The sequence below is a fragment of the Suncus etruscus genome, chromosome 18 (assembly GCF_024139225.1).
Source record: "Suncus etruscus isolate mSunEtr1 chromosome 18, mSunEtr1.pri.cur, whole genome shotgun sequence".
Taxonomy (NCBI): Eukaryota; Metazoa; Chordata; class Mammalia; order Eulipotyphla; family Soricidae; genus Suncus; species Suncus etruscus.
Genome location: NC_064865.1, coordinates 7,758,504 through 7,784,840, shown reverse-complemented (window position 1 = coordinate 7,784,840; position 26,337 = coordinate 7,758,504). Strand labels below are relative to the sequence as shown.

Below are 26,337 nucleotides of genomic sequence, written 5' to 3'. Positions count from 1 at the left end.
ACACCCAGTGGTGCTCAGGGGATATTCCTGGCTCTACTCTCAGGAATTACTCCTGGCAATGCCTGGGGGACCATATGGAATGCTGATGATGGATTCCAGGTTAGCCCTTTGAAGGGGCAAATGCCCTTCCTGCTGTCTTAATACTCCAGCTGGCAACTATTTCAACTCTTAAAGAAACATCAGTTTATAGAAGATACTTAGCTTCGCACAGGCATTTTAAAGACTTTTTGCCTCTTAATTTCTTATTTGAATGGCAGACACATGGCTTTAGTATATTTGTTAAAGGAATTATTTCTTCCTAGATGCAGCATATTGTTTCAAAATTGGTTTTGTGGTGTGTCTGTGTGTGTTTGTGTAAATAAACAAGAATCACACTTTAAACTTGGCATTTTTCTAGCACCTCTGACTTTTGCTGCAATCCTAAGGGAAGTGCTGTATGTAGAGTCTGTGCATCCATCAGAGTCGGGGCTGACCTTTGCCCTTCTTGGCTGTCTCTTTAGCTTGTGGCTCTTCTCCCCATTAAATCTGCTGACTTGGGCCCTGCACTTTTATATAAGTAGATTCTGTTTGGTCACATTTGGAAAGCCATCAAATTAATATGGTAGCAGGTTTAATTTTAGTGTTGATCTAGTGGGCCAATTTGTTCAAGAATCTTAGACTGAAAAAATTACCTTGAAATTATTTAAATCCTTGCTTGTGATTCTGCAAAGGTTCTAATAAAAGTCTGTTTCCAACCTTAATTCTTTTTTTTTTTTAATATGGAACGCTTCACGAATTTGCGTATCATCCTTGCGCAGGGGCCATGCTAATCTTCTCTGTATTGTTCCAATTTTAGTATATGTGCTGCCGAAACGAGCACCTTAAGTTTTACCTTTTGATGCAATAATTAAGTTGAATTTTATAGTAGAAGATAATATATATATATTTTTATATTTATATATTTGTTTTCTCCTCCAAAGTCCCTTGCTATAAGATTTGCTTCTTAGGCCAATAATAGAACTCTTTTTCTTCTTCATTTCAATTATCATCAGTAGAAATTATTATTTTTCTTGCTAGTTGACAGTCATTTGATGTAAAAATTTGTGCTTGTCAGTTATCTTTGAGTTAATAGTGGTCTTTGAATTTTGATGATTAGCATCACCATCTTGATTTGGGAGGTGAGGAAAATCTGGTGGTTGTCTGCTCACTCCTTCCTCTGCACTCAGGGATCACTCCTATATGGGATCAGAGGACCCTGTGGGGGTTCCAGGGATTGACCGTGGTTAGGACGCATACAAGACTAACACCCCACATGCTGTACTAATGCTCTGCACCTTCAGTAAGAAGATATATATATATGTATATATATATATATATATATATATGTATATATGTATATATATATAGAAAATTTATTTTTATCCTTTTATTTATTTTAGTTTTGGGGGCCACATTCAGCAATGCTCAGGGGTTATTCCTGGCTCTGCATTCAGGAATTACTCCTGGTAGTGCTCAAGGAACCAAATGGGATTCCGGGAATTGAACCTGTGTCAGCGAGTTAAAGGCAAACACCCTACCCACTGTGCAATCACTCTGGCCCACAGTAAGATTTCTTGAATCCCTGAGGAGGACCAGAGTCTCCTCTTTACATACTAAAACATTGTGGGGTATGTTTTCTGCCTTTCAGGAGCATAGATTTCCTTTGCGGAGATTAGTTAATAGCAGTACACAGCCAGGGAAACGTTTGTGGGCCTTGGGAAGTGTCTACTTTTATACAGTGAAGAGGAAGAGTAATGGTAAAAAAGGCATGATTAACACAAGTATGTGATCTTGGAGGGTGGTTCAGAAATGGGTCGTTAGGGGTCAGAGCAATAGCACAGTGGGGAGAGCATATTTGTCTTACATGCAGCCAACTTGGGTTTAATTCCTGGCAGCCGATATGGTCCCTGAGCCAGCCAGAAGCAGTTTCAGGACACAGAGTCAGAAGTAATCCCTGAACATTGCTGTATGTAGCCCCCAAACCCAAACCAAACAAACAAAACAAATGGGTCAGTTAGAAGTAGACACTCAGGGACAGTGAAAAACATAGTACAGCAGGCAAGGTTCTATCTCTGGCACCACATAGGGTTCCTTGAGCCCTTCCCAGAGCACAGAGCCAGGAGGAAGCCCTGAGCACTGGTGTCCCCCACCCCAAATCAAAACAAAACATGCAAAAGTCATATAGGATAAAAGTTGACTGTCAAAAGAAGTTCTGGAGCTGGGAAGATAGTGTAGCAGTCTTGTACACAGCATGTTTGGCTTAATCCTGGGATAACTTATATTCACTGGACCCCACCTTGAGTGCTCCCTGAATGCTGAGCCAGGAGGAAGCCCTGAGCAGTGCAGGGGTGGCTTTCAACTCCTCACCCCCAGTCAAATAAAGAAATATAAAGACCATAAATACCACGTAGGCAGAAAGAGAGAAAGATTCCAATATTGAACTATTTTTTTCTCTCTCTGGGCATTTTATTTGAATTGTGCCACTTAATTCTCAAAGCACAATTCTTCAGATAGATTTTGTAGTTATAGTATTGGAGTCAATGGTCAAATCCTTTGAAGGCCCCTAAACAGAGAACTGGGTGCAAGCAAAGTATGTGGTTGAACCTTTCTTTGATCATAGTCTTGGTTTTCTCACCTAAAGAGATGCCAAAGCAGAGATGCCAGCTCTTTATCAGGCACATTAGAATGTTCTGCCTCTTTCTCATCTCTACAGGACACTTTCTTCCAACTAAACTCTGAATAACAGCCTGATTAGACCCCCAATTACTTTTTTTTTTAGTTTTTTACTTATTTTTCTTCCTAGTGTTTTTTTTTTATAATATATTTATTTAAGCACCATGGTTACAAACATGTTTATAGTTGGGTTTCAGTCATAAAAAGTATACCCTTTCACCAGTCCCAGTGCTCCCCTATTTCTCTCTCTCACTACCATTGTCATGATAGTTGTTGGTGTAATTATTTATCATAACTGCACTCACCAATCTTTGTGGTAAGCGTCGTTTCATGGGCTGGTCTATTATTTTAATACTATATAGTTTACTTTGCACTACTATCCATAGCATTTTATATGCACTAACAATATTTCTTGGGTTCTCTAATTTGTCATCTTTCGTTGTACTTTGCTGAGATGCCGAATCCAATTTCTAAATTCTGAAATATTATTAGGCCCTTCTCCAAACTAAGGTTTTTCATTGTTCACCATAAAGAAGATGCAGTAGGCAATCAGGGAGTAAGATGGAGAAGGCCATTATTAGCCAGAAAGTATAGTTTTGAGCAAATATTCCAATTGAATTGTGGGAGTAGTGAGTGAGGGATGCCTGCCATAGAGCAAAGACACAGAATGTTTTTATGGAACGAACTTTACCATGAGAGTCACGTGTGACATTTTTTAATGGGGCTATAAATTTAGTAATATTTCCATGGCCATAACTGAATGTTAAATGCTGTTCTTTAATCCTGAAAGTTGAGCTTTTCTTAATGACAGTTACCATTACTGAGAGCAGCCAACCTTGAGAGCATATTTAACTGAGATTTGGAGGTAATGCTTGCTACGACTTCAATTTCCATGACCCAGAAATATTGACGTGCTAATTTTCTTAGTTAAAAAACTTTCTTTTTTATGTTTTTGTCCTTGCTCAAATGGCCAAATGTTGGCTAAATGTCTTGGAGAATACAGTCTTTTCCAGGAAATGACAAGAAATATTGATTTGCCTTATTCTTCATCCCTCAAGCAGAACAGACATAAAATATATTCAATTTTTGTCTCATTTCTGTGTGCAGTTTACACTGACTGGAATAGGTGCTGGCTGTGGCCATGATGGGGACAAACTGACAGTGACTAGGATATTGCTTGAGAACCACAGAACTGAGAGGTCCATGTAGTCATCTGCTATTTGTAGCTCTTAATTCTCATGGCACTAGATTTGGTTGTTTATATAAAAATAAATGTCAGGTGACATAGGAAATCAGGACCATACCTTCTTTAGGAATTAAAACTTTGCATTTGATATAAGGTTGATTTTTGGGAACTCTTCAAAAACGATTCATTGTTGAATATCCAAGGTTTTTTGTGGGGGGTGGGTGTCACACCCAGCAGTGCCCAGGGGTTACTCCTGGTTCTGCACTCAGAAATCATTCCTGGCAGGCTCAGGGGGGTGCGATGCTGGAATTTGAACCACTGTCCTTCTGCAAGCAAGGCAAACGCCCTATCTCCATCCTATCCTTCCGGCTCCCAGAATATCCAAGATTTTTATCATCAATGATATTGAGTGATAATCAAGGTTAAAAATTATTTTCCAAACTTCCTCCTCCTTATTCTCCTCTTCTTCCTCTTTCTTTATCTCTTCTTTCTTCTCTTCTTTCTCCTTGTCTTCTTCCTCTTCCTGCTCCTTTTCTTCTTCCTTCTCTTTTTCTTCTTCCTCTTCTTCCTTTTTTTCTCTTCCTCCTCTTCATAATGATTTTAAGCCCTTAAGATTTATATTTGGTTTTAATCATCTATTGTTTTCTTCTCATAATCTGTTCTCATTCTCAGGGGTTACAACTTTGTATTCAAAGTTCTAATTCTTGGTAATCATATTTATATAACAAACACAGTGTCATTTTTCTGCATACTCACTTTCTGTTTAGATTCAGAAAGTTATAATTTTGGGGGGGGGGTCCACACCTGCTGGTGCTCAGAGGTTACTCCTGGCTCTGTGCTCAGAAATCGCTCCTGTAAGGCACAGGGTACCATATGGGATACCAAGTTCAAACCACTGTCTGTCCTGAATCAGCTGAGTGCAAGGCAAACATCTTAACGCTGTGCTATCTCTTTGGCCCCAAGAATTTTTAACCATAGCACAATATTCTTTTGTGTTTATTTTTCCTGTAGAATGTGCAACCTGTTTTACTCGTTTTTCAGAATGAATGATGCCTATAATAATTGCAATCATTTAAAAATTTTTTGTTACTACACTGTGATTTACCAAGTTTTTCATAATGCACTTGTTTTGAGCATTCAATGTTCCAGCACCAATCCCACCACTAGTATTACCTTCCTCCACCATTCTCCAATCTCCATCCTACCACCATAGTCTGTTCCTTCACAGGCACAAACATTTAACTTCAGATTGCTTGATACAACACAAAGACAACTGGAATAATCATAACTTAGCTCACTCAGGGTCAACTAGAAATCATTGTTCTATCTCTTTATGGTGTTACTGAAGCCATTTTTTGAGGATTTACTGGCCTGTGGTTGGTACCAGTTGAGCTTCTATATTACGGATCAGGCTTACTGAGCTTGGTGGTCTTCTAATGTAACTTTCCCTTCAGATTTGCTTTGATTATACTGGGCTAGTACTATGAATTTTTGGGTTGTCATGCACCTCTTGTGGCTGTGCAGTCCAGGATTTATAGATCTGGAACTTATTTATTTGGTGGCTTGGTAGTTTGACAAGGTTTAGTTGTAAAATTGAGTCGTTTTTTTTGGAGGCCAGGAGTGTGGCTGTGGTCTACTGTAGCTTCAAGCAGAAAGAGGGATCTGTCTCCTTCTGTGAAGGCTCCAGAGTTTTAGCCTGGTTTGGACTCCTTGTGAAAAGTCAGAAGCATCATTTTTTTTTATTGCCACTTAGTAAAGGAGTTGGGCTGTTTATCTGCAGAGAAGATGGTGGGTGTGAGCAGAGTCTGCTGGGTTTTCTGGTATTTGTTTTTGGAAGGGTTGTTCATGGAACTTGACCCACTCCCATTCCATGGACATCCCAGAGTTTTCAGCCCGTAATCTGGTTTCATCTGAGAAAGTTCTTTTGCTCATATTATCTGAATGAAGTTTTCTAGAAGCAAAAACTCCCTGGACATCATATCCTCTGGGGATGGAAAAGTATAATCAGATGGGGTGGAAAATTCAGGCACTTGTTCTGAGCCCTGTAGTTTAAATATAAAATATAGAGTCTTAGGGTTGGGAGGAAGGCCATTCTTGGCTCAGTCGGCGTCTATAGCCCCTTTGTCCGGCAGGTCTGAAACGGTGGAGAAATGATACACAGGCAGTCAGTTGAAGTTTCAGGAGAAATCCAGTTTTATTTCAAGGCCCTAACCGCCATGTGCATTTCTCTACATAGCTTTTTTTTTTTGGGGGGGGGGGGGGGGTTTGGGCCACACCCTGTGACGCTCAGGGGTTACTCCTGGCTATGCGCTCAGAAGTTGCTCCTGGCTTCTTGGGGGACCATATGGGACGCCGGGGGATCGAACCGTGGTCCGTCCTAGGCTAGCGCAGGCAAGGCAGGCACCTTACCTCCAGCGCCACCGCCCGGCCCCTCTACATAGCTTCTAAGCTAAGCAAGCAGCCTCTTTCCTGCTGCTCTCCATCCATCCTAACTGCATATGCCTCTCCCCCAATCACTCCCTCCAGCCAGTCCTATTATCCTCTCTTCCAAACAACAGACCCTCCTAGGTGTGGGGGGTCTGACCATACAGGTGAGATTAGCAAATGGAATTGGGGGAGGGGTAACAGAACCCTTGCACTGCCCTGAGGAAAGGACAGTCAGGGGTGCTGCTGGCACCCAGTGCTAGTGACACCTCACTTCTAGCAGGGAAAGAAAACTCAGTGCCAGTCTCTCCCTCAGTCTAACTCCCTGTGAGAGAAACGACCATTCTCCTCCCCTTTTCATGATGAATGTTGGGGTGGACCCACACCCCACCTCCACAGAGGAAGCTCCATCAGTGGCAGATGTGGTAAAGTGATAAATAGGACAGGCTGGGTCCGAAGAAAGGCGTGATGGCTGCATTAGACCCGTGGGGCCCATCAGTCTCAGCACTGCAATTTGTGGGGCCCATTAATCTCTTACCTAGAAAAGAAATAGTCATTGGCCAGGAGCTGGGAGCGGACTTGTTTGCAGTCGGTCAAATTTGTTTGCTCCTTCATTCTTCTCCTTATCATTGACTTTTATTCCACCGTTGTTGCTTGTCCTTTTTCTGAAATAAATGATACAGTCTATTCTTTCTGTGCATTTATTTTTCTGACATAAGGATTAGTATTCTCAAAGGGTTTTAATATTAGGGACTGGGTCTGAGGGTGGGTGGGAAACTGGGGACTCTGGTGGAGGGAAAGTGACACTAGTTGTGGGATTCATGTTGGGGCATTGGATGCCAGAAACAAGCGTCTTATAACAACTTTGCAAGCCACTGTGCTTAAATCAAGTAATTTTTTGTTTTGTTTTGTTTTCGGTTTTGGGTCACACCCAGCAGCACTCAGGGGTTACTTCTGGCTCTACACTCAGAAATCGCTCCTGGCAGGCTGGGGGGACCATATGGGATGCCGAGATTCGAACCAGTGACCTTCTGCATGAAAAGCAAATGCCTTACCTTCATGCTATCTCTCCAGCCCCAAATCAAGTAATTTTAAAACAAGAAAACAAAACCACTGTGTCAGCTGAGAAACACTGGCTTCACAAAGTCCACTCTTGAAAAGTTTTCAAAAGACAGTTAACACTTAGTTTTGAATGTGATCAGGTTTCTTTGGCTCCTAATTATTACAGCAATTTCCATAGGCAGTGAACCTTTCATGGAGGGTAATTTCTAGTGAGAAAGATTTTTGGGAGGAATACAGACTAGGAGGTGCATTTAACTACATCGATGAATATTGACTTGAAATCTTGAGTTTGAGCTTTTGGAATGTACTATTGAAATGATGCAGGCTTGATATTTTCTGCCACTAAACTCTGACTCAGAAGACTAGACAGTGCTGTTTGTTAAGAAATAGCAATGTATAATTTTAATCCTTTGAAAAAAATGAAAATATGTGTTGCCACAACAAATATTTTATTATACTGTGAGTCTAGAACTTGAGAAAAAGAAGTTGTATCTTGTTGTATATATAAGCATTTTAATGGGATTATTATGTTACTGACCCTACCCTGATCGGTGATTGTGCCTACCCTAGGGTGTGACCTGGCATTCTGCTCCCACCCTAGGGTGGTACCTGATTCTGCTCCCACCATTGGGTGGTACCTGATCCCACCATTGGGTGGTACCTGATTCTGGGGCATAAAAGCAGGGGTCTGTGGAAGGCGAGAGGCTTTATGTCCTGGACCTATTCTTAGGCCTTTTGGCTTTGGCCTCTTCATGAATAAAGAGCTGTTTTCTTCGGAAGCCTGACTGCCTGTTGGCTTTCTTCCCGCTGGATTCACCTCAGAACCACCGACTGAACAGGGTAACAGATGCGTGGTCCGAGCTGGAGAAGAAAGGCCTCATCCTCCATCCCTCCATCAGTCAACCTCTTCAGGGGCTGACTTGCAACAGCATCTCCTAATTATCTGCTTGGGATGCCCTTTCCATTTCGGATGATAGCTCTGCATCAGACACCGGCTCTTTGAACTTTTCTCATATGTGTGAAAAGGTTCGTGAACCTGTGATGTTCCCGCTTCTGGGAGTGAGCAGTAGACCCAGGTTGGTCTTATTCTGGAGTGCTGGCCTTTACAATGCTGGGGCTTAAACATTCCAGCAATATGATGATGCCACATCCCTGCAAAAAAAAAAAAAAGTGTTTGGAGAGATGCATTTGACAAATGGCATCATTATACCCAGGAGCACCGGCTCTTTTAATACATAGCAGAGTACAGTGATTTTACAAGAATTTCTGTGCTCAAACAACCAGTGTAATTCCAGCATGGTTAGATTGTAGGGGACAGAGTATCCTTAGATGGATGAAGAGGGCTGATAGGCGGGGAGGCGGTAGGGGCATTGTTGGACACCTCTTGGATGCTCATAGGGGCTCCCTGGTGTTTGACTGGTGTGTTCTTTGTCTGCCCATCACCGTTAATGTCTTTCAAAGAGGGAGTGCTGCCCTCTGAGTGCTGCCCCTGTGGTGAACTCAGAAAGAGCCATGAATCATGCATGACCCACCGGAAGGGAGAGCCTCTAGCTGCATAACAGTTTTGCTCACCTGGTCCTGACAAATGAGGCGCCTCGGAAACACACTCCTGCTTGTTCCTACAAGGAGCAGGGGAAAGGTGACTTCAAAATGCATCAATATTTAGCCCTTTGGTAGAAGCTCCGAAGGATAATAGAAGAGTGCGTGCTGCGCTCCTTCATAAATAACTCTCTCCTATCTCCGTGGGTTAGTGTGCTAGGCTAAATGCCTTCCTGTCAACCCAGAGCATTAGGGCTCCATTTCATTTATCCTTACTCTTTGAGAAACAACCAGGAACAAAACCAACAACAAATAAAAAGGGTAAAAACACAGAAAAAGTAAAAACACAATGATAAAGATGCCTGCTCTGTCATCATCTAGTTTATAGAATACGATCCTTTTCAAGTATCTTTTCTCCGATGTATTGAGCTGGTAGGCAAAGAGAACAAATAAAAACTCTTTCAGGACTCTCAGTTGTTTTATCTGTAAAATAGCTCAGATGGGATCTTGGCGGTAGGATTAGAAGCCAGAGCCATATTGAAATATAAAATACCTAACTACGCAGGAGGGTTTTTGTTTGTTTGCTCATTTGTTTTTTGTTGGGACTACAACCAGGGTGCTTAGGTTTTACTCCTGGTTCTGTGCTCTGGAATCATTCCTGATGGTGGGCTGCGGGTGGGAGGACCATACAGGACTCAAACTTGGGTTAGCCCGGGTAGGCAAACACCCTACCCACTGTGCTATTGCTCTGGCCCCACAAGGACATTATTATTATTATAATTATTATTTTTTTAAAACCCTTTTCTTGAAGTCACTCATGCTTCTTACTAAAATAAAGTACAACAAGAAATTTTATTTTATGTAAGATAAAGAGTAGTTTTGCTAGTTATCTAGTACTATTGATCTATGATATATTTTTAGTTCTGGCACCATGATAGTCCTGTCCCCCCTGCTTCATCTTTAGTTGATATGTATCAAAAAAAAAAAAGGTGACATGTCCAAATTTGAGGTGTGGAATCCCAATGTACTTTTCTGGTACACTCTCATGTTCTCAGCTGTGAATCAAGAGGGGGAATCAAGAATGTTTCTTCAGGCTCTGAAAGTATGTCACCATCTCCATGTCCACAGCCTCTGCCATCTGACACTGAGGTCAGTTTTGCCTGCTTTGATCTACAGTCAGTAAATGCCTTCTTTTGGGTCTGGTTTATTTAAGTCACTATTGAAATTACTATATGAGATTTATCCCATGTAGAAAATACTGCTACTTATGATTTAATTATTCATTGTGTGGTTTGATTTTTATTTATTATTCATTTATTTATTTATGTTCAATATAAATATTATTTATTTATTGTTATTTGCTCATGTATTTATTTTGTGATGCAAGGGTGTTTTGATTGAATGAAATTTACTTTGCTATTTTTCATTTGTTTGTTTGGGGCCACACCCAGCAGCGCTCTGGGGTTATTCCTGGCAGGCTCAGTGACCCTATGGGATGCCTGGGCTTGAACCCTCCCCTATCAATCACTTTGGCCCTTGAAACAGTTTGAAAGATGCAAGAGGAGAGAAAGGAAATCCACTTTCAAGAGTTCAAGAGAAAATTCTGGCTTCTCCAGAGCGGGACATTGCAAGCTCAGCCAAAAAACATGGAGACCAGCAAGTGTGATGTGTGTTCCAAGGGGCACTAGAACTGGAAGAGCCCAGCCAGCCTACTTATCTAGGAAAATGATTCTCCCTTGGAGCAGAATAATGAGAATAGATACCTTAGAGCACCAGTATTTTGGGATGTGTTTCAATCTCTATTTGAATCCTTGTCTGAATTTCTGTCCTTGAAATCTAGCTCCATTTTATATAAAGGTCCTGGGAAGGTTCCCTTTGTGGTGTACTTACTAATCTCAGAAAAGTGTGTTGTTTCCCATTATGGACACTAATTAGACCTTGAGAGTCCCAGCTCCTGGTTCCTTGTTGCTGGGGATTGTACGTTGTCATTTCTGCCTCCTGCTGAGAATCAAGCTGCATCTATTTGCAGCCAAATAGGGCACAATAATTAGACCCTTGCTAGGTTGAGCCTGTATGAAAAGAAACACAGGTGATATGACTTGCACAGGAATGGATTGCTGTTGCCCCGAGAGTTAGCTCCCAGTCTGTAGAGATCCCTCACTATGGACAGTGCAGATCCTTATATGTTGTTTATAGGTTCGTGACTTTGTGTGACAGTTGCCTCCAAGGGGACAGGGTGGTTTGTGGATACTCACATCCTATCTTCTTTTTCTTTTTTTTTTTTTTTTTTGGTTTTTGTTCTTTGGGTCACACCCGGCAGTACTCAGGGGTTACTCCTGGATCTGCGCTCAGAAATCACTCCTGGCAGGCTCAGGGAACCATATGGGATGCCGGGATTCAAACCATTGTCCTTTTGCATGCAAGGCAAACACCTTACCTCCATGATATCTCTCCGGCCCCACATCCTATCTTCTTGCTTGTTCTCCCAGGAAAGGAAGTGGTAAATATTCTGCCAGAAAAGATTCTTTGTTTTTGTTTATATTTCCCAAGATGTTTTTTAAGAACTAGAGTTTCTTTCCATGCAGATTGTTTTGGAGGTCTAGAGGTTGGGGTCAGGGCTGATTCCTGGTGAATCTCGGGGGGGGGGGGCGGTAATGGTACTGCTGGGGACTGAGCCAAGCTCAGCATCATGGCAGGCAAGCATCTGTCTTTCCCATTGGGCTATGTCTTTGGCCCATGATGCTGCTTCCAAGTCTTGCTTCTAGAAGTCTTATTATATTCTGTGAAGGCATCTTAGCTCCAGCAAGTCTGCCTTCTAGCCTATGAAGCCAGGTTGCCTTGTGTGCCTAAGTGCTCAGTGCCCATCAATGCTGTTATCACACAGACCAGGTGTGTTCCTACACTGATGGCCTCATTTTGCCACTAGGACAGGTTCCTGGGATGGTAGGTTGGGTCTGATCACCACCACCCTGAGCTCTCGGACTAGGGTTTGTGAATTTGGAAGGGTGAAACTGGGCAATTTTCTCCTCTCCTCCCCTCCCATCCCTCCCCTCCATTCCAGTCATCTCTCCTGGCTTCCACCACAGAGGGACCCAGAACCTCCTTACTTTCATGCACTTGGCTTGGTGGCATTATATCTGAACTACCACTGCATATATTTTTCTATCTACCTATCCATTATCTATCCACATATCTATCATCTATTTACCCATGTATATATCATCCATGTGTCTATCCGTGTATCCATCCATGCCTATATCATCTATCCATTATCTATTATTTATCCATGTATCCATCCATCCATCCATCCATCCATCCATCCATCCATCCATCCATCCATCCATGTTCTATCCATGTATCTATCCATCCATTTATCTATCCATCCATGCATTATCTATATAATTTGCCCATCTTTGTATCTATCATCCATTCATCATCCATCCATCCATCCAATTATTCTAAGGAAATCTGTTTTGTGAGAGTTTTGGTCAGAGCAATGAATTCTCTTTCTATAAATCTTTTAGTGATGCTGCTTGTATTACTCATATTTGCTATGTTTGTTCTCACTATGGGTCCCCCCCACCCCCACCCCTGCCATCAGGCCTCACCCTGGCTTTACCCAGAGGTATTGGAAGTCCAACTCTGTGAGTTGTTTCTTGCTTAGAGCTGTTTCATTGAGAATAGTTTACACTATCAGTGCTAATCCACCCTGGCAGTAAGTCATCTGATCCCTGTGCTACCACACCAACCATTTTTGGAACTGTACCCTATGCCAGGGGAAAGGATAAAGAAGCAGCAGTACTGGGCTTCTTACTGTGGATGTACAGCCTGTATTTCTCCCTCTTCTGCCTCTTGAGAGACACATTTGCCCTTCCTTCCTTCCTTCCTTTCTTCCTTCCTTCCTTCCTTCCTTCCTTCCTTCCTTCCTTCCTTCCTTCCTTCCTTCCTTCCTTCCTTCCTTCCTTCCTTCCTTCCTTCCTTCCTTCCTTCCTTCCTTCCTTCCTTCCTTCCTTCCTTCCTTCCTTTCTTGTTCCTCTCACAGTATCTAGGACTTTTCCTGCTTCTGTGCTCAGGGATCAACCCTGGCAGGGCTCAGGCGACCAGATGGGGTACAGTGTTTGTTTGTGCAAGGTAAGCACCCTCCCCACTATACCATCTCTCTAGCCCCAATAGAAACCTTTTAAGGGCAGCCATCAAGCTGGAACTCTTTCAGGATTATTCACTGTTATTAATTGGTTTGAGGATAAAATTCCCATCTCTAAGGAGCATTTATAGCAATCTTTAAAAACACACATGGTTTTTTGAATTGTCTAGAAGACTTTAGGGAATTAAAAAAAGCACACTTTCCAGTGCAACTTAAGTCTCAATAGTAATCGTTTTGCTGTCTGGATTTTCTTGGCTGGAGCTTCATTTTAAATCTCAAGGGTGGAAAACACTGGAAAATCAGAGGATCCAGGCATACGTCAACAGAGATAATCATCTTGTGTTCACAATATGTCAGGAAAGGACAACTCACATTTTCAAAAGGAAGACAGACTATTAATTTAAAACTGATTGGAACATCTTCATACAATGATGAGGGTAAATCGAGAAAATTGAATAAACATTCTAATGGGAAATGTGCAATAGATAATGGAAGAGCAGCTGCAGAAGAGAGAGCTTGCATTTATGATGGTACAGGAGAGAGAGAGAGAAAGAGAGAGAGAGAGTGCGCTTTCATATCCTGTATTTTCCACCAAAGTTGGGTATAAAAGGTTTGGCTCTTAAAATGGTTTACCTACTGAAGTGATTTTTGGTCCTAAGAAGATATGCTAGGTTCAGTGGTAAGACGTTTGCCTTGCATGCAGCCGATTTGGGAAGGATGATGGCTCAAATCCTGGCATTTCATATGGTCCCGAGCCTGCCAGAAGCAATTTCTGAGTACAGAGCCAGAAGTAACCCCTGAGTTCTGCAGGGCGTGACCCAAAAACCAAAAAAGAAAAAAATATTGCTAGGTTATCCGAAGAATTCATTTATTTTTTGTTTTTTGGATCATATCTGGTGGTGCTTAGGGGTTACTTCTGGCTCTGCACTCAGGAATCACTCCTGGCTGGCTCAGACGACCATATGGGATTTTGGGGATTGAACCTGGATCAGCCACATGCAAGGCAATTGCCCTACCCACTATGCTGTTCTCCTTCCCCAAGGAATTTATTTATTTTAAACACATTCCATTTTAAAGGAAAATGCTGTTTTAAAAATACTCTTTCTGAAATTTCCTTCTATTTCCTTGTCTTTATTCCTCCCACCATAAGGCTCTGTTGCAGTACAAAGACAGTTTTTATACTCCCTGGGAAGGCTGCATGCAGATGGAATTGTTCCATTTGAATTCTAGCTTATTTCCAGTTCATTCAGTTACTTCCATGAGTCTTGATTTGTGCCTGAATTTACTCAACACCAGAATGAAGAGCTCTATAACATCGGCCTGAATCCTAAATGTGATAATCAATGGCTTTTTGGCTCTTGATTAACGAGGTGGGGAGGCCTGCATGAGGAAAGCCCCTGTGGATGGAGGGTCTAGGCCAGAGCTTAGAATGGGAAGGTTTCAGTTCAGCTAGCGACCCTTCTCCTCTCTGGTTGCACTGTTTGAGAAGCATGATAGGTAGATATGCATTTGTTGGCATTCTTGCTACATATACACACAGTATATGTACGTGGATATACAGAAACATGATATTGTACATAATGTGATATCACATGTTATATAAGCTATTAGATATGCCGCATAATAAATGAAACAATATATTTAGGAATATAATACCTATTCTATACATTCTTTTTAAATTATTAGGTGCTCATTAAGTAGCCTTTGTAAAGTCTAAGAAAGTAAGTTCTTGGTCTAAAACCAAGTGTCTAAAAGGAAGAAAAGGAAGAGTACGAGAGAGAGAGAAAAGGGTAGAGAGAGAAAGAGAATGAGAGAGAGAGAAGAAAAATGTCTGTTATAGAGGCAGGCACAGGGGAATATAAACTGGATACATTGGTGGTGGGAAATGGTCACTGGTGAAGGGTGTTTGACATTGTATGACTGAACCTTGATCATGAACAATTTTGGAACCATGTGTCTCATGGTGATTCAGTTAAAGAATTTATATAAAAATAAGCTATTGGGATCAAAGACATAGCACAGCGGGTATGATTAATTTGCCTTGCACATAGCTAACCTGGGTTTGATCCTGACATTTTGTATATTTCCCTGAGCATCACCAGGAGTAATTTATGAGTACAGAGCCAGGAGTAACTCCTGAGAACTGCTGGTTCCTCCTCAATCCTCCTCCCCCACAAAAAAGAAGTCTCTATACACTCATTGACCCAATAAAATTGTTGCTTAAGTTTGTTCTCCCCCCCCCCCATTTTTATGAAGGTACCAGACTATTGATAGTGCCAGAATTTTGTTTGTTTGTTTGTTTGTTTTGAGCCATACCCATTTGATGTTCAGGGGTTACTCCTAGCTAAGCGCTCAGAAATTGCCCCCTGGGTTGGTGGGACCATATGGGATGCCGGGGAATAGAACTGTGGTCCTTCCTTGGCTAGTGCTTGCAAGGCAGACACCTTACCTCTAGCACCACCTCTTCGGCCCCAATAGTGCCAGAATTTTTACAGTTCTTTTCCTGGGCACTTCCTCCTCATGCTACATCCATCAGCAGACACCTCTCTTTCTTCTACCAGTGTCCCAAGGACCACCTTCATCCCCACACCTCCATCTAAGCCCAGTTCTGTAGGCAAAATGGCCAATTCCAGTAATTCAAACTGTGTTCCCTTTTTATCCCACATGATAGAGATTTTTAGAATTTATTTATTTTAGGCTTGTTAAGATCTTCACACATATAGATGAATAAAATTCAAATCCTGAAACCCCATATTGTAAATTAATGACATGTCAATAAAATAAATAAAAAACACTAGTGCATCTTTCTTTATAGGTATATACATTTTAAAAATAATATGAATAATTATGTGGTAAAATATTTTAAAATTTATATGAAACAGGTAAATCCTACAAATGTGAAATTAGAGTGAGGAGAATTTAGAAAAAGTTAAAGGGAAAAATCTAAGTAGGCCCATAAAAATATAATTAAGTGTATTTTACTATTAGAAGGGGATTGTTTTAATGTTAGAAAATATTTTATTATAGATGATGCTTAAGTATATGCATTAATAAGTAAAAACTTGTAATAAAAATCTCAATGGATATAAACAAAAACACAATTAGTTGTAGAATATTCAATTAAGATGAAATATTAATTTATTATTGAAAATCTTCTAAAACCTCTTAGTAAGCTAGGAGTAAACAAACCTATCTTAATCTAGCAGAGGGCAACCATATACCTTGCATGCCAAGTACTGAGATGTTTCTCTTAATTCATTTTTTTTTAAGAAAACATATTTTATTGAGTTGGAGGGGACCACACTGGGTGGAGGACAGGGAAGAAAAGCATGTGTAAATCAATCTCTGATCAGGACTGCTGAATGTTCTCACCTAACCCTGCAATGGGGTGTTGAAGGGGAGAGGCAGGAACAGTCTTGGATGGTGAGACAGGGGACTCATCCAGCGAGTTTCTGCTTCTTGGAGCTAGGCTGCAATCTTCGAATCTTTGGTTTGGGGCAGCCCAGCTCAATGTCAGTTTCTGATGATGGTGTTGCCTCTTGGGGGCCCTTCGGGCCGCTGGCTTCTTGGTTTCTACATTTCCTGGGGTAGCCAAGGGGATGTCTCCATAACTCCTGTAGACACCAACCATGCAGTATGTCTCTCTGTGCCAGCCCACCTGGCTCTCTCCATGCTCTCTGTAGATGACATGGTAGTATCCAGGTGAGGGATTACTGGGGGCCACAACTGGAAAGAAAACCAGACTCAGTCACACACACAACTGCCACTTCCTGGGAACCTTTTCTCTCTTGAAACTCTCCCTGTTTTGGGCTTACACCTAATCTGTTTAGCATCCAAGAAGACATAGCCTTGGCCACTGAGTCCAGAGTCTCCAAGAGCATGGGTGCTGGCTGCAAAAGCATTCCCCAAAACATGTCTGCAATATGTGGAATATCAGTCTTAACCAGTAGAAAGAACCACACAAAGGCTGCAGGCAGGTTCTGATCACTCTCTTTAACGGAAAAAAATTTATTTCCTGGTTTAGATTGGGTTATACAGCAATTGTGTCGAGGGGCTACTCTTGGTTTTGTACTTAGGGCTCATTTATGTTGTGCTGAGGATTTAAACCTGGCCCTCCTACATGCAAAGCATCTGCTTAAACCTGCTGAGCTGTCTGTCTCTCTAGTTGAGAGAACATTTTTAGGGGGTGAGGTTTGAACCACATCAGTTTAAAAGCTATTTATTTATTTGTCTTTTGGGCCACCCCCTGCAGCACCCAGGGGTTACTCCTGGCTCTGTAATCACTCCTGGCAGGCTGAGGGGACCATATGGAATGCTCAGGGACTACCTTGGACACTGGTTATATGGGAAACAACAAGACTTCATACAGGGGCTTCAGGGTTTTAACTGACAGCAATCTGAAGACAAGTTCTTCACAGTCTCAAGTGATGTTGGGAGAGGTCAAAGGTGCTACAAAACAGAATTTTCCTAGTGAATTTATGTGAAAACAGGCCCATTTTAACATAAAATTAAAAAACACATGACAAATTGCCATCACACAAAATGCCAAACTATTATACCCCTCTGTGACAACCCCACAACCATGGCCAATGTCTAGGTGACTAAAGCCCAAGTCAAGTCACTATGGCAAATGTTCAGGTTTGAAGGCCCCTGTAAAAAGAAATCACTGAGTTCTCATCTCTAAGGGGTAATAATTCCCCTTAATATCTAATATTTTCCTATTTTAAGATGCCCATGTAAAAGGAATGGTGCCATTAAATACTGTTGTGGCTTAATGGGAAGATAACAAACCAGACAATCCCTATAACCTAGCTGTATCAAAAGCACAAAATTCCAAGGGTACTATGCACATTATATTCTAAGAAATTCCTACTAGCAAATCTAAAGGCAAGGGAAAAAGCTGTAACTACATACCAAAATATACACTAATGAATATACATGTTAAAGAAATATACTTATGAAGTATACGTAGGAGGTATACATAGCCCTTAGAAGTCTTATGAAATGGTCTAAGGAGTGTATAAATTCTGGATCAAAACTTCAGTTGGCCACGTAGTCTCATTCACTGCTGGTAAAAATGTCGTCTAGTTCAGCCCCTATGGAAAACAACATGGAGATTCCTCAAAATACTGGAAATTGAGCTCCCATATTATCCGGCTACACCACTCCTAGGGATATACCCTAGCAACTCAAAAATGCCTTCTGTACACCTATATTTATTGCAATGCAATGTACAATAGCCAGAATCTGGAAACAACCAAGATGCCCTTCAAAGGATGACTGGCCAAAGAAAGTGTGGTACACATACACAATGGAATATTATATACCCATCAGGAGATATGAAGTCATGAAGTTTTCCTATACGTGGATGAACATGGAAACTATTATGCTGGGTGAAATAAGTTAGAGGGAGAAAGATACAGAATAGTCTCACTCATCTGTGGGTTTAAAAAAATATATATAATACATTATTGTAACAATGCCAAGAGACAATAGTGATGAATGCTGAAAGAAACAGCTCACAGCATGAAGCTCATAAAAACTATTTGGGAGTGTTCCTTTTTCTAAAGTTTCTCTTAATTCTTAAAGAAGCTCTTTTAATGCTTCTTGCAAAAATGATTTCAAGGCTTAAGAATTCCTTAACTGTAGCTTGTCGTAAGGCTCTATATTGTTTCTTCAAATCTGAATGATAATCTAGTTGGATGTAAAAGTCTTGGTGAGGTTTCCATTTCATTTGGCCTTTGCACTTTATCCTTCCATACTCCTCTGGCTCAGAGAGTCTCATTTGATACATCTACTGTGATTCTTTGTTTTGTTTTGTTCTTTTGGGGGGGCACACCCAGTGGTGTCCAGGGGTGTCCAGGTGGTGTCCTGGCTATGTGCTCAGAAATCGCTCCTGGCTTTGGGGACCATATGGGACCCCAAGGATTGAACCAAGGTCCATCCTAGGTCAGCTGTGTGCAAGGCAAATGCCCCACTGCTGTGTCATCATTCCTGTCCTAGATCTACTGTGATTCTTATGGACCTTCCTTTGTGTGTAAGTTTTTTTTCTTCTTGGTCTTGATATTTCCTATATTCTCTCTCTCCCTTTGGCTTTTGTCATAATGAAGACCAAGTGTCTTATTAGAGTTTTTCCATTTGAGTCTATTTTTACTGGGACTCTTCTGATCTCCGTGATTGCCATCCTCAATTCTGGGTAATTTCTTTCTGTGATTTTTTTTTTCTTAACTATTGGTTCTTCATCAAGTTTACCTTGTCTTCATAGACTCCCATTTGTGTTTTGTTCCACTTGAACTCACCCATAGTTTTCTAGTGTACCCCTTCCTCATTTAAGACTTCTTTTTATCTTCTATTGTCAATTAGATGTCTCCTGCATCTTGGAGCTCCTCCATCTTTTCCTCAGCTGTTTTGATTCTGCTGCTCAGACCTTTTATTTTGGATATCACCTACTGTCCTTTTTACTTCTGTTCTGTCTGAGTTTTAGTGTTAGAGTTTTCTCATTTCAGTCAGACTTTCTAGTGCTTCACTTACTGACTGTGCCATTTTTTCTTCGAGCACTTGCAATATTCTCATCTCACTGCCACTAAAGTCATTCTCTGAGGACAAGTGTTTATTTCGGTGCTTGTTGAGCCTTCCATGTTTCTCTTTCCATTCATTGAATTTTGTGGGCTTCGGTGATCTTTCCTTCAGATTCTCAGAATCTTATCATAGCTATAGCTATTTTATTATTATTTTTTTCCACACCTGAGAATGCTCAAGGCTTACTCCTGACACACTCTCCTCATTCTCTACTCAGGAATTATTTCTGGTGGTACTCGAGGGACTTTATATGGCATGCCAAGGATTGAACCTGGGTCAGCCACAAGCACCCTACCTGCGGTATTCTAACTCCAACTATAAATTTTTTTTTGGTTTTTGGGATACACCCTGTGACAATCAGGATTACTCCTAGCTATGTGCTCAGAAATCACTCCTGGCTTGGGGGACCATATGGGACGCCGGGGGGTGGGGTGGGGTTGAACCACAGTGCGTCCTAGGTCAGCTGCGTGCAAGGCAAACTTCCTACCACTGCGCCACCACTCCAGCCTCTAACTACAATTACTTCTTGAAACACTCTGAAAATTTCTTTTATTGATGTACAGTTGTCACATTTTATCTTATTTACAAATATAATTTTTAATGCCTGCATAATGATCTTCTATATCTTATATTAATTTATATACTATATAATGTAGCATATATAATATAATTTATATAATTTTATCTTATATTAATCTATAAGTCTACATGGTACACTATAGAAAATCTTCCTTAACCAAATTTCTATCCTTGATAGTTAAAGTTTTTTTCTAGATTTTCTGTGATTCTATGCTGCTATGATCATTTATATATGTAAAACTTTCTCCAAACATAGGATTTATCTTTTTTGTTTATTTGTTTTTGTTATTTTTGGGGGTTACACGCAGCAGCTCTCAGGGGTTACTCCTGGCTTTAAGCTCAGAAATTGCTCCTGGTAGGCTCAGGGGACCATATGGGATGCTGTGATTCGAACCACTGTCCTACATGCAAGACAAATGCCCTACCTCCATGCTATCTCTCCGGCCCAAACATAGGATTCATCTTTAAAAATCACTGGGAGATTTAGAGAAATGGAATTTACTAGGTCCAAGGATATGAATATTTTAAGACTGATGATATACGTATGTTCAGCTATAATACTGCTAAATATTAATATATACCCAGTGTGAACCATCTAACAGAGACTTATGTTTTTTTAACCTTTAAGTCATGCTCATTTTATTTCATGATTAAAATGTATCATGATTTTAATTTATATTTCAACATATATTTTTATGTATTCCTGATTATAACGGAGAGAAATTGAAGTCTTAGAAGAGAATTTGTCTGTAGGAAAATCCAGTGTGGTTTTTTCTTTCACATCATTTTCCTGATTATAAAGAAGGAAATGAGAGGCCATGTGTTTCGTGTTGTTAAGCAAAGGATGTTTTATGTGGCTTTATTTTGTGAGAAGCATTAAAAAATGTGTGAAGTTGGGAAGTCAAATAATCTATTTTTCTTGTTTTGCCTACTTTTTGTAGTGACTTTTTATTGTACTTTCATTGGCTTTTTATGTATTTGAATAGTATCTACTTGAAAGTCAGGCTGGAATCGAATTGTAGCTTTTCTTCTCTGTATATTTGTGGCTACTTTGGAAACAATAATAAAGACACATCAGAAAGAAGTTTATATTAAACATCTTCTGTTGTGCCTGTTAAATTATTTTGGATATGGTGGTCAGATTAATGCTTCAGTGAAGGTTGTTTTAAACATAGCTCTAGATGTAAACTAGAATTTATGAAGGAGTGGTTATTTACCTGACAAAAGCATTCACTGTAGGGTAATAAGTAAATGATGCAGTTGCCTCACTAGTGAATTTGTGTTTCAGTTTTTTTGTAAATTGATTTATAAGCTTTTGTGTTCTTTTGCATTAAATGAGTTTATTGAAATAAGCATTTTACTGAGATGCTTTATAACCAGAAACAGATCTGGTAGCTCTAAAAGATAAGCTACTTATTTCTCTTTCATAAACTTATCATGGTTGTCTGACTGAATATATTTTGTCTTGGGAATCAAATTTTGTATTTGCTAGCCAGTTTTGGATATGTCTTTTGACACAACACTATATAGACATTCATATTTCTAGAAAAGACCACTTGAGGGATAATAAAGAGAGCCGGTTAATGTATTCGATAATTGGAGGAAGTCAGAAAATAATGTTTTAGCATGAAAGCAAATAGAATTAAAAAAATAAAATAAAATAAAAAACCAGAAAGAAACAATTCTAGATGTCAGTGACAATTTAGCAACAACATTGAAGTAAATGAACAATGGCCTAGGAAGTTTCCATGAAAAATCCACCCAGTGTCAAGCACAAGCTCATTGCCTGCTCCTTTGCACCACTGAGGATGGTTCCTCTTCAGAGAGTTCATGGTTGAGACTTCATAGGTCAGAGATGAAATCGGCAGTATTACCTCAGTATTATCTCAGGATTACCTCAGCATTGCTTCAGTATTTCCTCAGTATTGCTTTATGATTACCTCAGCATTACTTCAGTATTACCTCAGTATTAATTCAGATTACCATCTTTTCATACTTCAGTTTTACCTCAGCATTGGCTCAGTATTGCCTAAGGATTACCCCAGCATTACCTCAATGTTACCTTAGAGCACGTGTACACCATGGGGTTTGTTTGCTTGATGTTGATACTGGAGTAACATATTGGCCCTTTTCAAAGAGGAATCAGTATTATAAAATATGGGTCATTGTTTATGCTGAATCCCAACTTCAGTAGGTTTGGTTATTCGCCTCTGAGAGAAGAGATGAACTTTTCCAAAATCAATTTTTGCTATAACCTTTAATTAATTTTTAAAAAGTTCACCATGGAGATATGTAATTTAAACATTTGAATGGATGTGGATGATATTCATTATCATTTTGATTTACATTCCCGATCATGATTGTTTTTTGAGAAGCTTTGCTGTGTCTGTTGCCATCTTGATGTCCTTTTTCCAAAAGTGTCTAGATAAAGCATTATTATTTTTTGTTTGTTTTTGGGTCACACCCTGCGGTGCTCAGGGTTTACTCCTGACTCTTTGCTCAGAAATAGCTCCTGGCAGGCATGGGGGACCATATGGGACACCAGGATTCGAACCAACCACCTTTGGTCCTGGATTGGCTGCTTGCAAGGCAAACACTGCTGTGCCATCTCTCCGGGCCCGATAAAGCATTATTTTAAGAAGGTTTTCCAATTCAAAACAATCATCTAATCTTGATCCATATATTTTACCATATTAAAAAAGTTAAAATTTTAACTCTAGGGCACCCTCAGTGGAGGAGGGTGGGCTGAGTAACTTCACTGCTGAAGCCCCAGCTGGTGCCCCAGCTGCACCTACACTGCATAGTTGACACCACACCAATGACCCAACTTCATGGTATCAAGACTGATCTCTGCAGAGATGCTAAACACACCAGAGATGGCAAATCTTTGGAATCTTTTGGATGTAGGGACAGGCAGCCTCCCCAGGCCCACTGTACTTCTGGAGACACGCCCTTGATAAACATTCCTCTTTCCTTCCCCAGTCCTCTCAGAAGGAACACTCTTCAGTCATTGCCCATTCACCCCTGAATCTTGGATTCTATCTATGGAACCAGCATGGTTTTCTGCACCAGCACCGGTAATTGGACTTCTAGCAGGGAAGGCCCTAATGCTGTCCTGGCACCAACTTGCTCCAAGTGTGTTCATATGATACCCTGATAACAGCAACAACTTGCTTTCAGGGCAGGGTTCCTTGCATTTCCACTTAAGGGTGAGATGAAACCAGAAGATGCCCCATGTCACCCTTACTTCGATGTAGGATCTGTACAAAAACCAGGATCTCTGACTACAGAAAACTGACTGTGACCATTGTGACTTGAGAACTTTTACTTGGGAGCACAACAGAAAGAGTTTGGGGTTAGACAACTTAGTATGTCAGAACCTGTAGTTCTAACATGATGCTTCATGGGTATGATCTTCCTGTTTTTAGGCCAAAGGTTTTTTTCTTTTTATTTTCTCCATCTTTTGATGTGCCTTTGCAAAACAACAACAACACATACACAAGCAACAACAGTTGCCACACACACAGACACACACACACACGCACCCCTCTTTTCCTTTTGTTTTATTTTTTTTTATTTCTTATCTTTTAAATAGGTGCTTCTGCCTTATTAATAGAATCTTGGGATATGATTGTTTTGTCACATATTTCTGTGTTTGTTTGTTTTTTTTTTTTAACAAAACTAAGAAGAAAGGAATAAAGAAAGGCTGGGGCCAGGGACCAAGTGGTCTCAGATGCATTGGTGGGGGAAAAAATAAGGACAGCTAAAATAAAAAATAATAGAATCAAGCTAAAATAAACAATAATAGAATCAAGGGACATAAACTTTAATGAGCTAAACTTAAAGAGTCCTGTTATAATGGCAGGCCAGGGGGCGTAGGGTGGTGGTACAGGATGCATTCTGGGTTCATTGGTGGAGCAAGGTTGACATGGTGGTGGGAAGGGCCCTGACTCATTGTATATCTGAAATTCAACTATGATGGACTCTGTAGATCACAATTATTTTAATAAAATACAATTAAAAGAAAAGGAAGGAGCACTATTTAAGGGGTTATTTTTTGGGGAGGCTGGAGTGCAATCAACCAACTGGGATTTGATCCTTGGCAACCCATATGGTCCTCTGATCATACCAGGGGACATCCCTGAACACAGAATAAGGAGTTTTGAGCACAGCCAGGTGTAGCTCAAATCCAAAAAAGTAAAATGTGCCTCTTTACTATGCTCTTTCTTTCCCTTATCATTTGTAATTAATAAATGTCCTAGTGCCTTTTTATGATCTTCCTAATCTAGTCATCTTTTGCATGAGTGTGAGTTAGTACTATGTCATTCTGCTCTTAGAATCTTTTCATATCTGCTCTGGTACGTTCTCCTCTCATGATTCTTCTTTTTAAAAATAGCTGTCCTCAAACACTTAATCCAGATGATTTCAGAATAACTTCATTAAGCAGTCCCAAATTAGATTACATTTTTATTAGAATTACTTTCCTAGAGAATTGATAACTTCAGCCAAATTATCCTTCATGTTTAGATTCATATCTTTCCATACGTCTGGAGATAGTTGTGTCTTTTTATGTGATTAGGAGGCATGCTTCATTATGATATTGGGCATTATGTAATATTTATATTGATATTTTTTACTTTGCACTCTTTCTGACTGTAGCTGTTCTCTGCATGCAGTTTCACCCAGTCTTGCCACAGGCTTCATTTGGCTCCTGTCCCTTGTCCTATCTTTCTTGCTTGTCTTTTTTTTGGGGGGGGGGAAGGGGAGCACACCAAGCAGTGCTCAGGACGTGCTCCTGGCTCTGTGCTCAGTGATCATTTCTGGTGGTCTCTGGGGATTATATGGGTGCTGGGGATCAAACCAGGTTGGAACTTGCTAGGCTGTATCTCTCCAGGCCCTACCATAATTCCATCTGTCTGTTGAACCCATTTGTGCTCCAGAGTAACCTCAAGGTTGTTGTATTTGAAAATAAACTCCCCTCTCCCTGCCCCTGCCCTTGTCCTCCCTCCATGTTGTCACCCTGAAGTAATTTTTCTCTGTCTTGGCCTACTAAGATTGAAGTTCTGAATCCCCTTGGTCTTGTCCATCTGTTCACTCAGTCCACCATATCTGTGGTCCTACATGCGAATTGTTCCTGGAATTTCAGATCATTCTGTTGGGTGAATTCTGTTGTCTGCCCCTTTTTCTCTTTCAGTGAAGTTAAGAAGATTTATTTTTTTTAGAGAAATATAGGGAGAAAGAGAGAGTAGCGAAAAGGAGAGGAGGGAAAACAAAAAGAGCAACTGGGCTTCTCCAAGGGGGAGAAAGCCAAGATTACCCATTTCAGGTTCTGAAGTATGTCTGCCTTAAAGGCAAGATTTTTCAAAAATCCTAGCTGAAGGGCAGGAGCATTAGTAGAGTAGGGGGGTGTATTGTCTTGCATACAGCTGACCTGGGTTTGATCCCTGATTTCCCATAGGGTCCCCCAAGCACCACCAGGAGGGATTCCTGAGTGCAAAACCAGGAGTCACTCCTAAGCATTGCTGAATGTGGCCATGAAATAAAACAAGACAAAACAATTTTTTTTTTTTGGTTTTTGGGTTATACCCAGTGGTGCTCAGGGGTTCCTTCTGGCTCTGTGCTCAGAAATTGCCCCTGGCAAGCTCAGGGGACCATATGGGATGCTGGGATTTGAACTACTGTTCATCCTGGATCGGCTGCGTACAAAGCAAACACCATATCACTGTGCTTTCTCTCCAGCCCCAAGACAAAACATCTTAATATCTGTCAGACTTCCCCTGAATCTTTGTCCTTCCAGGCACCATTTGCTCTTGTGATTGGTTGATCACTTCTTGGTCCAGGTTATATGAAAGATCTATGCCACACTGTCCTCCTATTGACACACTGACTTCTCTCTCACAGTGGCACTTGTACTGTGATGTTTTCCCTCGTGCTTCAAGCCCCTGGGTACCAATACATCATCCTCCCCTCCCTTGCTGGCTCCAGGGAGCATTGTGCCCACTGCCAAGCTAGTACCTGTCACCAAGCCACTATTTGGTGGTCATTATTTTATGTTGTTGTTTTCAAATCATATTTTCAAATGAAGGTTTCAGGGACACTGAGCAACTTTCAGAGAGCCATCTTGATGGCACTC

The 26,337-nt window shown here is 40.7% G+C and overlaps 1 protein-coding gene and 1 non-coding gene across 2 annotated transcripts in view; one reads left to right on the top strand and one right to left on the bottom strand.

Moving 5' to 3' along the window:
• PRKN (parkin RBR E3 ubiquitin protein ligase) overlaps window positions 1–26,337 on the top strand; it is a 1,108,857-nt gene that overhangs the window by 13,289 nt on the left and 1,069,231 nt on the right. The window lies entirely within an intron of this gene.
• Window positions 753–859, bottom strand: LOC125996667 (U6 spliceosomal RNA). The gene has a single exon (XR_007491348.1). It is a non-coding gene; the product is annotated as a U6 spliceosomal RNA (small nuclear RNA).